This window comes from Coenobita brevimanus, unplaced genomic scaffold, assembly GCF_032717465.1.
Source record: "Coenobita brevimanus isolate Jiangsu-jjx unplaced genomic scaffold, ASM3271746v2 jjx.HiC_scaffold_2752, whole genome shotgun sequence".
Taxonomy (NCBI): Eukaryota; Metazoa; Arthropoda; class Malacostraca; order Decapoda; family Coenobitidae; genus Coenobita; species Coenobita brevimanus.
Window position 1 is genome coordinate 89,211 of NW_027643711.1, and position 15,634 is coordinate 104,844.

Here is a 15,634-nt window from a genome sequence, read left to right on the forward strand (position 1 = left end):
GCCAGAGTACAGGGCATTGTCTTTTTCAGCCACTGAGCTAGAAATGACAAAACTCTGGGCCAAGTTAAGACAAAATGAGTACCAGGTATAAAGCAGCACTTCAGACTAGGAAAAGGGTCAGTACAGAGATGGCATACATGATAAATTACTGTGCAGGATGGGGACACTGATACCCAAAATAATTATTAAAGTTTGAGATGTCTAAAATTAATAAGCTGTACAATAAAAGTCCATCAATCCCAATGGCAGTGGACCGAGAATCATTCGGATTATCAGATTCTTCGGATTTTTGGGCGGGACCCCTAAGAGGTATAAAGCATATGAGGTGAATGGTACAGTGTATGTGAAGGGATGCTGTACAGGGAACTGAACTGAAATGTATAGATTACCAAAGGCTACACACAACAGAGTGCAGTCGGTAAAAATACACAGAGACCATACAGGTTTTACTTTAATCAAATATCAGAAATTATTTTTTAAAAACTGGTTGGCTACAATCGACCCTTTCCATCATTAAACACACTTAAAACGATGCATCGTCTTTTTCTGCCATTCAGCCACCTGTAGTAATCTGCAAAAGGACAAACATCTGGGCCAGGCTGAGGTATTTACCAGTACTGTACTGGGTACATTTTACATTATTTAGGAAGTGGAGAGATGGCATGGGGCACAAGGGCTTAGGAGTAAATGAAGAAAAAACAAAAGTGATGGTATCCAGGGCTAGGGGCAGTACTGTCAAAGAAGAAGGAGAATGGCTATGTGTGATTTGCCACAAGGGCATAGGAAGTAATTCCATCTTGTGCAGTATCTGTAATAATTGGGTGCATAAGAGATGTAGTGGTATTAGAGGTAGACTGCGAGATAATGCTGATTTTATGTGTACGGTGTGCCGGGGTGAGCAGGTGGAGATTGATAGGCGTGAAAGGATTGAACTTGCTGGTGGATCTCTTGAGTGTGTGGAAGAGTTTTGTTATTTGGGAGACATGTTATGTGCTTGTGGCAGGGCTGGAGCTAGCTCTGTGGCTAGAGCAAGGAGTGGTTGGAAGAAGTTCAGGGAGCTGTTGCCTCTCCTGACATTGAGAGGGTTCTCCTCTGTGGTAAAGGATCTCTGTATACAGCTTTTGTTAGGAGTGTAATGCTGTATGGTAGTGAGACCTGGCAGTAAAAGGAAGAGGATATTCGCAAGCTCAAAAGTACAGAAATGACAATGATTAGGTGGATGTGCAGTGCATCCCCGAGTGTGAGGCCTCGGGGAGCTAGGTTTATGATGGAAGAGTTGAGGAGTAGGTTGGGACTGGACTGTATTGGTGCTGTGATGAGGAGAGGCAGACTGAGATAGTTTGGGCATGTGGAGGGGATGAATGATGATAAATGGGTGCTGAAAGTGAGAAGTGTTAATGTTAGGGGTAGGGTTGCGAGAGGCAGACCGAAAAACACCTGGGACGATGTCATTCAGTGTGACCTCAGGGATGAGGGACTGAATAGGGAAGCTGCCACAGATGGAGCAGCATGGAGAGCCGCCATTAGGTGACCAAGACCGATGCATAGAGCCTTCAAAAATTAAACAAAACCATGGAGCTAGAAAAGGACGCCTACATGTGGATGCACTGATATAACCGAGCTGCTCCCCTGCCCAGTTATACATACTTCCCTCAACTCCCTCCCTCTCCTCTAAAAGGAGAATGGTGAGCTACAAGAAGATGGCATCTCTGGCCTGTAATCCACTGGGTTCACATTCAGACAAGCCTAGGGTTGTGGTTACTACTACATTACTGTTTATAACACTACTTACAGTACCTGTACTGTACTGTACCATACTGTACAACATTCTCACGCATTCACTCTTAACCCAAAATTTATTGGACCAAACAATGACATGAAATAACAAATAATCAATCACCGCTTACTTCACTCAATTAAGCACATAGAAAAGGGATACAGTAATATAATAACAGCTGACACACTACTGTTGGTTAATTTTCAGCTGACAAAGCTGGGCCACTTCCACACCTTGAATACCAAGTCAAGGGCATATGAAATTCTGTAAGCCTTCATTATGAGGTAGGAATCTCCTTGGTTGCTTGTCAAACTGACTCTCATCCAACTACATTTGGCCATCAACTGAGCTGAAAGAGGTTAGGATCTGAGCTGGGTTAAGACAAACATGCAAATATGTTGTTACCTGGTTCATAGCACTTCTGTATATTTGGTGCCATAATGATGCATGACATCTTGCCCATTAACTTGGTTGTCTGCTTCAGCCCACACACAAACCTCTGCCTGTCAAAAAAAAGGGAGTTACAATTTGGCCTAAATTAATAGCATGAATCCAACGATGTATTAATCAACTGTATTTTCATAACTACCAGATTATTTCATTTTCCTTTGGAAGACTTTCTATGGTGATGGGGTTGATGGAGGGTATTTCTAACCTCTCTACTTCAAAGTCTCTCTTATGCTGAATAAAACTGTATCATGAGAGAATAAAATAGAAAATATCACTCTACTTTAATAGGTTAGAGCTGTTTCACTTTAAAAGCTGTTTCATTATTCTGCTGCTGATGAATTAACATCTATTAGTGGTAGGTGGGGGCGCTCACCATCCACTCACTCGATGTAGTGCTGCCCTCAGGTGACTGTTCTCTCCTCTCTTCCTTTCTTCTTTCCTTCCTTCCTCTTCTTTCTTCTTCCTTCTGTCTACAGGTGACTCTCCACTGACTGACATGGCAAATGGTCTCCTGTACATCAGGAAACCATTTACTACGCTGGGTGATAACCACATAACCAAACTATGGCACCTGGTGGTTTAGTGGGTAACTAAGGCACTCCTGCCAGATTAAGCCAATGTAGGTTTATATCCAAGGGGTGGTTGGGGTTTATTGCTCATGTAATGCCACTCAGGGATGAGTGAGGCTGGTCACTTTCATCTTAAATGTCTGGACCAACTTGCCTAGCCCTGGGTTCCTACACTCCTCATGGGGCAACACAGGATTAGATAATGATGATGATGATGACGATATTCACTTAATGTTACTTATGATTCATTATAAAGTTGCTCGCAAGTTAGAAATGAATGTTTTTAAGCTTTAACCACTCAGTCACAAACCAGAAATATGTCTCACTTAGGGCGGTTTCACTTGAAGCAGGTGCTGGCAAAGAACGGCTTCATGTGCCAGTAGTCCGGTGCCTATATAACTCGGTGGTTCCACTGCCTGGTTTTACAAACAACCATCAATTTCCTTCCCATCCCCCAATTGAAAAATGGTGGACTGCAGAAAAATGTCAGCTTCAGCCTATAGTCCACTGGCTTCTTGTTTACATAGGCCTGGGGTCACAGTTACTACTACTACTACTACCTGTGCTACAACAGCAACAACAAAAATTATCAACTGACTTGATGGCACCCTTGGCAGGGTCCCGTGCATACAGTCGCCTCTGGAACAGAACCACAGCTTTGAGCAATTCTGCTGCCACTTCATTAATTTCATCTGTCACAACATGGGTGCAGTACCTGGGGAGAGGCGTCAGATTAGAGGGTTTTCTCATCAATTCACCCCGAAGGTTAATCCATCCTAAGTCATTTCATTCTTACTAACCTAACCTAACTTGACCTAACCTTCACTAACTGAACATTACTACCGGTAAATCTAAGGTAATCTAACTTAACATGCTGGTAATATAATCTTACCTAACCCAAGCTAACCTAACCTAACAACATAACATAACCATATCTAACCTAACCCAACCTAGCCATATCTATGCTAACCTAATCTACTTACATAAAAGCTGTAAAAAATAGACCAAAAAAAAAAACCTGTATAAAGTGTACTAACATGCAGTAAAAAGTTTAGTGTATAACAGTGTCATCCACACCGGCCACAGGCACCCACATCCAGTCATGTATAAAGGCTATGTGTTTTTGTCTTAATTTGGGCTTTTCATACTGTACTTCACAAGTAATATACAGTGCAGTATATATCACATACCTGTATATATATAGTACAATATACAGTACAGTATTCAGTGCATAAGTTATGGTAGTCGCTTAATGTCCAGATCACTTAACATCCTATTTTTCGGAACGTACTGTGGACACCGAGTGGCAAATACCTGTATAGCATATGACCACACCAACTAAGCACACTCCCTTCTACCCTATTACCAGTAACAACATACTACCTAACCAATATTCAATACATCAGTGCACCTAAACCCCACTATACGATCTTCCATTGTGCAATTGTTTGCTTATATGATCTTAATATTTCGGCATCTTTTTCGACAAATAATCACCAATTTCCCATATAAGATTGCTATGATCCCTACATCTGATATACAACTGACTTATTTTTTCCACGAACGTAACTTAATCACACAGAGGGATCTGACTGCATTCAAGTGGCTCACAATTAAAAAAAACACCTACTCTCTAAAATTACGGTGATGGACGGGATCTGCCAGCATCTTCAGTTCCTGAAATATTATCCACCGGGCTCTCTCTGCATTCATGCGCGTCTCACCCTTGGAATTCTCATCGTTCTCTTCTTTCTTATCTATTTCACCATTATTTCCACTGTCTAGGTTTTTCTCAGCCTTAGATTTTTCCCCTTTCTCTCGTTTCTTATCTACTTCACACTTAGTTCCACTGTCTAATATTTTCTCAACCCTCAATCTTCTTCCTTTCTCTTCTTTTTCATCTATTTCACCCTTGTTATCACTGTCTAATCTTTCCTCATCACTGGATTTTTCTCCTTTCTCTTGCTTTTCTACTTCATCATTAATTAAACTATCCATCTTCTTCCCATCACTATATTTCTCTCCTATCTCCTGTTTCCTCTCCTTTTCACCCTTCATTTCACTGTCCAGTTTATCATCGTGTTCAGTTTCCCCCACATGGCTCGTCTCCTCAGTCAGTGTCGACTCCTTCCTAACGGTCTCTTCATCCCGTTTCACCCCCTCCTTCTTTTCTTTCTCCTCCTCCTAGACAGGTAACAGGTCCGCTGGTGTTGATGAACTTGTAGGAGGTTGTGTCTTCTGTCTCTCTATGGCTCTCTTTGCTTCTGTTGAGTTGAGAAGGAAAAAACTGTAATTACATTATCATCATCGTCAACACATGGAAAATAACCCACTCTGCCCATGGTTGTCATTTCTATTTATTCTCGCTACCACCAGATGATATCCAGGTAATTTAGTTATGGGGTATGTCTATCCCCCTTTCTTAATACTGACTATGACAAAACACAAGAATAAGTTTCACAGCAAGCCTGAGGACAGTAAATCAACCAGGGGGATGAGGGTGGGTTCATGGAATGTGGGAAGTTTGAGGGGAAGAGCAGGGGAAGTCGTTGAGGCATTCAGTAGGACATGAGTGGATGTGGCGTGTTTGCAGGAAGTCTGGTACAGGGTGGATCAGCCAGAAAGATTGTTGGGAAGGACTGTTACTATACGTTGTTTTGGCAGGGGGGGACAGACGGATATGGGTGTGTTGGTGTGATGGTTGCGGAGAAATCTATCTATCTATATACCTAGGCTGCTTCCCCCAAGGAAAGGGAGGTAGCCGAGACAGGACGACACACTCCCCATTTACTCATTCATTGCTGTCGGGTCCTGCTGCGGATGTCACTGATTGCAGAGAAATAGGTGGAATATATTATGAATGTTATGAGAGTAAGCAATAGGCTATTGGTAGTGAAAATTCTATCCAGTAGAAAGATAGCTGCAATTATATCGGCATATGCTCCACAGGCAGGATTGGATGAAGCAGAGAAAGATAGATTTTGGGATGGTTTAATATGTGTAGTAGGTGGTATGTGGAATCATGAGATAGTGGTTTTGGGAGGGGATTTAAATGGTCATGTAGGTGAAGCAGCACAAGGTTATGCAGGAGTGCATGGGGGATGTGCGTATGGTATAAGGAATGCGGAAGGGGAAAGGATACTCAAGTTTGGGGACGCAACGGACATGATTATGTGCAACACATATTTTAGGAAAAGAGACAGTAGGTTAATTATGTATGAGTCTGGGGGAAATAGCAGTCAGATAGATTATTTTCTGGTTAGGTGGGCTGATAGGAGGTCAGTGAGGGATGTTAAAGTTATAGGAAGTGAGGAGTGTGTCCAGCAGCAGAAACTATTGATTTGTGATATGGTGCTTAAAGAATGAGTGATGAAAAAGAGGACTTATGTACCTAGGAGGAAAATATGGAAGCTGAAAAACCAAGTACAGTAGTAAGGAATGCCTTCTACAGCGAGATGAGGAGAGTGGTGGCTGAACAGGGAGCTGTAGACAGAGGCATTAATGAACAGTACAGAGCCCTCAAGAACAATCTCTTGACAGTTACTAAGGTAACATGCGGTTGGACAAGAGGACCATCAAAATATAAAGTAACCTGGTGGTGGGATGAGGGTATAGAAGCTGCAGTTAAGGAGAAAAGAAGGTTTTTCCTGGAATGGAAGAAGGGTGGTAGCAAGGAGGAATACTTGACTGCCAAGTGTAGGGCTAGAAGAGAGGTATACAGGGCGAAGTCAGTCACAGAGACTTTATTTGATAACCTAAATCATGGGGAAAGGAAAAATATGACATTTAAGGTGGCAAATCAGATGGAGAGGGATAATCAGGATATTATAGGTGAGCAGTGTGTGAAGAATGATGAAGGAAGGGTAGTGGTGAACAGTGAGGATATTAAACATGCATGGAGAGAGCATTATAGCCGGTTCTTGAATGGGGAGTTTGACTGAGCCAGCAGATCCAGTGTTTGACCCTTGGCCTATGAATAATGCTGCTACTGTGAGTGAGGAAATAGCAGGATGATGGTGGGGATGGCAGCAAGTGTGTCTGGGTTGACTGCCGAAATGTTGAAGCCCTTAGGAGATATAGGGGTGAGGTTAGTCACTGACCTGATAAATATGATTATTTGTGAGTGTGTTGTCCCATATGATTGGCTGGAGTATAATTGTAAATGTGTATAAAGGGAAGGGTGATGCCCTGGAAAGAGGAAATTAAAGAGGTACACTCAACCCCCTGCTATCGCGCCTAATTGGTCACAGGAAACGCGCGTGATAGCTGAATGCGTGATAGCTGAACTGAACAATCAATGGGAAAATTTCTAATTGGTTTTTCGGTGGCCCATTTTTCTAACTTTTAACCACTTTATGCCTACGATTTCCTGCCAATCTCTCCTCTAACATGAAATAAAGCATTATTACATTAATAATAACAATATAATGAATAAATAAACAACATAAAAGGCCATCAAACTTTTATAAGGATTACGGCTTGGGTGGTTTGATGGGTTCCGAGGCTTGGGAGTGGCTTAGTTGCCGCCAGATCTCTTTGGCTGTCTCCATTTCTTTAGTGTCCACAGCTAAAGGGGGTATCACACGGTACATCGTATCAGGAACGGCCGAGGAACATTTAAGTGGAACAAAACTTGGACGCTATCACACACATTCCTCATACTGTTGCCAGAGCCCCGTCTCAGTTGTAAACACGTGATTACTTTATCGACATCACAGTTTTCTCTGCATAGGAAATATTACCTCTTTATAAGGGTTTCAAAATTATTGATATTTATTCTAAAATACAGTATTAATAAGTATTCAGTGCTAGGCTAAATTTCAATGCTGTAGTACAATATATTCTGTCGAGTCGCCTGGATTTTGGTCACTGTTTTGCCCGTCGTATCCTCGGCAGGAATCCATTCAGATGCATTCCAAATGCCTGTGGTATCGTCAGCAATTTTACCATGTTACCGTTTCGATTAACCATCGTATCCTCGGCAAACCTCGTATGAAGGGCCGTGTGAATAAGTTTCACTTAGCCTGTCTTCAAACTCGACGCGTGATAGCTGTCTTGGGGTGCATGATAGCATGTATGGTTGTGCATTTGATGTGAGCGCGATAGCAGATAACCGCGATAGCTGAATGCGTGATAGCAAGGGGTTCAGTGTGTGTGTGTGTGTGTGTGTGTATATATATTCTTTCACAAAAGAACAGGGAGAAAGTGGACCTGGAGAAGCCCAAATGGAGAAACCAAGAATGAAATCGACTTCATTATAGCAAATAAGAATAACACAATCACAAATGTCACAGTTGTCAACAAAGTAAATATTGGAAGTGATCACAGAATGGTGGGTTGCACAGCAAGATTTAATTTCAAAAGTGAAAGAAAGAAGATGATTAAAGACAAAAAGATATGCCCAATAAAAGTCAGCAAAAACAAAGCAGCTTTTCAGTTGGAAATAAGGAACAGATTTCAGGCTTTCAGTAATGCTGAATGTGACACTGATGAGCTGAATGACAAACTAACAAAAGTCCTAAAAGAATCAGCGGAGGTAGTAGGAAAACCTAATACAACCAAAGCCTGTGGACGTAAACAAGCATGCTGGTTTTGTGGGCCTTAGTAGCCCACTAAACCACCAGGCACCATAATTTGGTTATACAGTTACCACCCAGCATAGTAAATGGTTTCCTGCTGTACAGGAAACCATTTGGCTTGTCACTCAGTGTACAGTCACCTATAGGCAGAAAGAGGAGGAATTTAGCAAGACAGAGGAGGAAGTGTAAAGTCACCCATAGGCAGAAGGAGGAGGATAGAATGAAAGAAATAAAGACAGAAGGGGAAGGAAGGAAGGAAGGAAGAGAGGAAAGGGCAGTCACCCAAGAGCAGCACTACATCGAGTAAGTGGATGATGAGTGCCCCCACCTATCATGTTATTAATAACAAGAAATAAATTAATTGTCAATAGCATGCAAAGTGAAATAGGGAAATGTGTCACATCATTAATCCTTTGTAATTCTAAGATCCTCCTACAATTGTTATTTGTGGAACTTTTGATAATGCCACAAATATTTAAATCTTCAAATGGAACACTTCATGAAAGCTGATGTCTGACTACAGTAAACTGTATCTGAAACTTGTAATAGCTCTTGCATGTCATGCAAAAATCAATTCAATAAGACTATCATCCCAGACCAGACCGACCTGGACATGAGAGCAGAGCCAAGTGGCAACACATATGGGGAGGCAGCAGAGGTGGTATCGGAGGTGGTCTAAGAGTTCTCGCACATGCTGCAGTGGAAGTGCTCCTTGCTGTGCTGCTGTCACTACCTCACGCAATGCCACACCTGCCACCTGGCACACTTCACTCCATCGCATCATGCTGAAAAATGATAAACACAAATTTGTATTCAGGTACAGTATAACTCTGAAATTATTTTACACTAAGGCTGCAACTGTTCTTTCCTTCAATACCTCTGTCATCAGAAGGAGCATATGTGACAGCTTCAATTATAATCATTAATCATCTTCTTAATTCATCATTCAACAAACTCCTCTACTGTCCAACTCATCCATGAGTACATGAACCTGACACTGTGCATATCATAGCTTTCCCATCATTCACTTACTGACAATTTCTTCCTTTCATGAATACTTCCTCTTATTTATTCTCTTATAATTTTCATTCACACTGCTCATTACACACAGCCATACAAGCTTGCCCAGTTTAATTAGGCTCCCAAGTAGGCATGGAGCCCAGCTGTGAAACTTCTGCATCATTTTTTTTTCTTTTTTTTTTCCCCCAGATCATTCCTGGGTAGTAGGATTCCTAAGGATTCCTAGTCCATCAACCCCATTCCTTTTTAAGGCATTTTATATAACACAGAATAAGTTAATCTATTTTTTAAAATCCAATTGTCAAATATACTTACAATACACACACGTATACAAAAATTATGTTTCTTAATACAGAATCCACGTATAGGGTTGCCATAGTACACATCAGGCACGGGGCTAAGGACTGGTCTCTGCATCATGGCCTTGACCTCGGCCTCCAAAACTTGCTCTGTCCTCCACCTCGACTTCAAGGCCACGCAAAAAGTGTAAACGCATTAAGAAATTTAAATTTCTAAGGTCAAATTCTCTCTCTCACTATATATATACTGTATATATACCATATACAGTAATATCGCGATATACAAAACCCCTAGATGCAATACCCCAGCTTAACCCCTAACACCCTAAACAGCCCTGTGGGGGTTTGCATTACTCTGACACCCTGGCCTAAAAAGCGCGACAGATCAATTGCAATACAAAACTGCATTCAAAGTTTCCCGCTTCTTACTTGATGTAACCTGCTCCAAGACCACACCAGCTACGAGCTGAGAGGGAGGGAGGAGGGCTCCAGCCCGCCAACAGAGTGGGGGGGTTAGCCCCCCCCTCTGCCATCTCTCTCCCTCTACCTACCCCCTCAGTTGATGCCTTATGTGACATATCCCAATCTTTCTACCCTTCCTGCTGCCACTACAGCATAGAGGTGAGGTTTGGCTGTAGCAGTGACTCCCCTCCTGCCCCCCCCTCCACTCACCTGACTCCCCTGACATGGCTGCCAAGAGACGTATCCCTCACCACTTCTCTTTCCTACTTGAATGAGTGATGTTTCCACACTCTTCACTTCCTCCCTCTGGAAATTCCCCACCCTCCCTCCACCTTCCTTCTCTGCTACAACCCTACACTCTCGCGTGATGCATCAAATAAGGAGTCTTTTCTCGGCTTTATTACACTTTATAACCTAAAATAAGACTTTGCTTTTTTATTGTAGCAATACCTAGTGTATGTATGGTAATATGTGTGTATGTTATTAGCCCAAAGTAATGTATGTTATTGGAAATTTACCGTGCATTACCATATATTTCTGTGGGTTACATCTCTATGCCAAAGCTTTTTACTCCTTTAATGTTGTAATTATTTGTTTTCCTATGGTAAGTGAAACATTTTTGCACACATAAAGCCATGTTATACCTTTATGTAGTGGCAGGTGGCAGCGACCATCACCCACTCACTTGATGTAGTGCTGCCTACTTCTTCCTTACCCTTTATTATTCTTTTTCTGTGCCTGCCCTCCTCTCTTCCTATTTCTCCCATCTTTCCTGTCACTTCTTTTTGCTTTTCTTTCTTTTGCAGGTGGCTTTATATTGAGTGACATGCAAATGGTTTCCTGTATGCCAAGAAACCATTTACACCACTGGGTGGTAACCATATGACCAAACCATACGTGCTCCCTACGTATCAACAAGCGGAATGGTGGAGGGTTAATGCCCCTCCCCGTAAAACAAATAACTCGAAGTCAAATGGCCACCCCTTACGGGACTGTGGCGTCTGGCAATAGATAAATAGATAGATACCTTTATGTTACAGATATATAGTCATATTACAGTTTCCATAACAGGTGAATCACTGTAATGAGGTCACTTTCTGCGAGGTACCTCCTCTCGCCAGACTGGGAAGGGTAACTATTATTTTCTTTGCCGCGCTGCTGTGTGTGAACTACTCAGTCAACCTGGACGAGACTTACATCATCGGGTGTGTAAACTCTTGCTCTTGAAATATACAGTAATCCCTCCACTATCCGATATAACAGAGCCAAAGGCATGTCCAGAAAGTGGTCCCGTCCAGATAGTGGGCCCCAGCCTGCTGGACTTGTACTTGAGGACTCTAACCCAGCCTAACTTTAAAAGCCACCTAAATAACTCCCTACCAGACATGCAAAGCACCTATTTAAACCTATTTCAGACCCTATTCAAACCAATAATGGACATAAAGCATGAAATAAATGAAAAGGAACCAGAGAATGAAGAATTAGAAGTGGTTATGGAAAACAGCAGTGTACAGGGTACTTATAGCACGTCTGTGGCTACCTTCTCTAAGGCTTTGGCAGTGGTGAAAATGCTCTCGAAGTACGTACAGTAATCCAGTGTTGTACTGCACTTACAGTAATTCTTTGCACTGTGAGTTATAATTGTTTAACACTGTACATTCTGCTCTTAATTGCACCAGGCCAGTTTGAACCACCAATTTGCACTCCACAGCTGATCCTTTGCACTCTAAATTCTAAAATTTTAACACTGCACAACACTGTAAATTCCCATGTGGTCTAGTGGCGAGGTATTGCAGTTTATTCACTGTTTATTTACAAAAACGAGCATGTGTGGCATCCATTGTGATAAGCATCCACTTGTGATGACAGTTAGGCGGTAACTGGTGGTGAGGGAGGAGCAGGGTTGCAAGGTTGAAACTCAGCCACATTACCAAACTCCTCAATTTTCATTACCAAATTCATAAAGCAAGCATTTATTCTTCACTAATTATATATAAAAGTGTTGTGGTAGGTGGGGGCGCTCACCATCCACTCACTCAACGTAGTGTTGCTCTCGGGTGTCTGCCCTGTCTTCTCCTCCATCCTTCTTTCCTTCCATCTTCTTCTATCTTTCTTTCCTTCATTCTTTCCTCGTCCTTCTGCCTACGGATGACTTTACACTCCCACTTCTGTCTTTCATTCCTTCATTCTGTCCTCTTCCTTCTGCCTGTGGGTGACTCTACACTGAGTGACAAGCCAAATGATTTCCTGTACACCGGGAAACAATTTACTATGCTGGGTGGTAACCATATAACCAAATTTTGGCGCCTGGTGGTTTAGTGGGTAATTATTGTGCTCCAATCGGATTGAGCCAGTGAAGGTTTATATCCAAGGGATGGATGGGGTTTATTGCTCACGTAATGCCACTCAGGGATGAGTGAGGCTGGTCACTCTCATCTTAAATGTCAGGACCAACTGCCTAACCCCGGGCTCCTACGCTCCTCATGGGGCAACATAGGATTGAATGATGGATGGATGGATGGATGGAATATTAATCACTCTCCTTATAATTAACAGCATGTTGATTATTTTCATGCTATGTAGGCTAGCAGATTAATCAGAGAGAGCAGACAATCCACCATCTCCATCCTGTGAATCCTCATACATGTGAAAAATCCGTTTGGTAATGCATTATTCTGATTCATTACCAAACAAATTCTTCAATACCAAATTGGCCCACATTTGGCAGCGAAAAATACCAAATGGCAACCCTGAGAGGGGAGGGGGGAGAGGGGAGGAAGGAAGGGGTGAAGGAGCCATGGTGCAAACAGCTGTTCGGCGCCCAGTGGCAATTTCAAATTACGGGTGGGAAAAAATTCGGTTTTTTTTTTTTTTTTTTTTTTTTTTTTTTTTTTTTTTTTTTTGGATTCCGAAGGTCCAGGCCCATAATGTCCGGTAAGTGGGGTGTCTGGAAAGTGGGCGTCCGGATAGTACAGGGATTACTGTATTCCATATGTGGCAGTTTATATTTAGCAAAAACCACCGTACACAGCAAAATTGCCCAATTTTACCCTACAGAAGTCATCATCTAAAGATACCCACTCCCTGACTCCCAAACACTGCTCCGTTCTGTCACGGAAAGTGATCACCACTAATTAACCATATGTACACTCTAATTAAGTCTTCTTTATGCGCAGTGATGTTCCGAGAGGTTGTATGTGTACTGCAATTAATGTCACATATGATCAGGTGGGGATACAAATTTTTCATAAGAACCAAAGGAGGTACTCTACAAAAATTGAGGGATTTCACCATTACAATATATCATGAGCTTCAATGATGTGATCTCCACATTTCAAGTTGTGCAGTAAAATTTGCAGACACAATAGCGGTGCAAATTAACAGTCTGTTGTACTAAACTGTATTTTTCCTTTCAACAAAAAGATGTAATACTGTGCATGAAACATAAAACAAATTAGTAATTCACAAGTCTGCATAATAGTACAGGTCAACCTGGGTTTAACAATGTGATGCATTAAGAAAAACCCCAACGCTAAGTGGGGTATCACATATCAGGGCTGATTTAACATGTAAAGTATAGGGATGCATTTTTGAGCCTTGGGATTCCCCGCAACCAAGTCCTAAACCCACCAAAATGAGTCCAAAAATAAGGTATATAGGCAATCTAAATGGCCTAACGCTGTAAAGCAAGCTAACCTAAGTCTGAAACCTGTTAGTAACTCACTAAAACCAACAAATAAAATCTGAAAATCATAAAAAATAAAAAAATATCATATACCTATCATCACTTACGTCTTGTGAGTCCATGTCTGGTCCTGGTCGTCATCCTTGCTATCTCCCCCAAGGCTAGGGTACATGTGGTGTTCCTTAGCACTCACTCCTCCTCCTCAAAGCCTTCAAACCCCATCTCCAGGGGAGGGTCAGAGGGGAAGGAAGCCTGGCGAGGTGGGATGATGGTAGTGGGAGACTGATGCAATGGCTCTGGGGGTGGCAATGGGGTGCGATGCGAAGACTCACTAGGTGGCGATGGGATGCAATGCGATGGCAGACAAGGTGGCAAGGGAGACAGCTGCGATGACTGTTTGAGGTGGTGAGGCAAAGAGATAGATGCAGTGGCTCACATGGTGGCGAGGGAAACAGAGACAGTGGCCGAAGTGGTGCCAGAGATCGAGGCTAAGGCGAGGAAGATAGTGATGGAGTGGCTGAGTTCAGCAGTGGAAACTCAGGTGACGCGGAAGATGGGGATCGGCTTGAGGTGAGGTCCAGGGGCTGAGCACAATGTCCTCGGCGGAAGAAAGCCCTCAGTGTTCCTCCGCTGAATGATGACTGGGGAGATTCTCCGCTGGTCAAGGGCTGGAGAGATCCTCTACAGGTCACTGGCATGGTGAGGGCCTGTTTGAAGAAGGCAGTGATGGTAGTCTGCCTGGCTGCCCTCTTCGTTTCCTCCAGCATAATCCAGTATACCTTCATCCCCTCCACCAGCTGATCTGATGTGTCCTTGCTTTGTCCTGAGACAGAGTCGTGAGTATGCACAAGTGCGATGGCCTTGTCAACCTTGGCCATCATCACCTTCAGAATTTTCATACTAAGGGCTCACACTTCAGGAGTGACTTTCTCCTCCTCTGCCTCCTGGTGCCCCCGCTGAATCCCCACAATGAGGAGCTCCTCGTTGTTGAGCTTCTCCCTGTGGTTGTTCAGGACCTCCTCCATCTCCTCCTTGTCGACCTCCCCGAAGCCCACCTTGTCCGACAGCTGCACAATGTCCTACAGCACCCATTCTACCAGCGGTGCTTGCATGCCCTCGGGGAAGCCGGTGAAGGAATGTATGCACTCCAGCTATAGCTTGTGCCACACACCACTCATGGTGGGCTGGCCTGCTTCCCTCCATGCAGCTGCGATATTTTTGATGGCGTGGCATATGTTATAACCCTTCCAGAATGACTGGACCATCGTCCTGTCGTCGCTGGCACACACCCTCACCAACTGCTGCAAAGTGCGGCAGCACATGCACCCTCGCCTCTGTCGTGGTGCTCTAGAATGTCTAACTTCACTTCAACTGACAGAGCTTTACGAGGGCGCTTCATGGGAACATCACCAGCTCCAACACTAGCAGGCTGCTTACCACCCCAACTAGGGTTACCACTACCACCACTAGCCCCACCACATGCAATGCCCTTACCAGACTTGATCACAATCAATTAGGTCAAAATTAACAAAAAATCGCACTCCACACACGGTTAGTATCACTGTCCTATTCACAGTACTCCTGGGACACAATTACGAGGCACTACGACAGCGGCTTGCATAATATTGGTGATACAACACGATGTGGGGAAAGCAAGCGTAAGAGAGATCCTCACTCCGTGACGGGCGGTGTAAGAAGAGCAATATGGGTTTATGCGGGGTGAGCAATGGATGCGCGGCTGCGCGAGTGTTTCCACGCATCCTGGCAAGTGGGCGGGCTAAGTCTGCTGCGGA

General features: G+C 43.3%; 1 pseudogene; it reads right to left on the reverse strand.

Moving 5' to 3' along the window:
* Positions 1–2,153: 2,153 nt before the first annotated feature.
* The window catches only part of LOC145390034 (mediator of RNA polymerase II transcription subunit 24-like), a 54,797-nt pseudogene continuing 41,316 nt past the window's right edge, over positions 2,154–15,634 (reverse strand).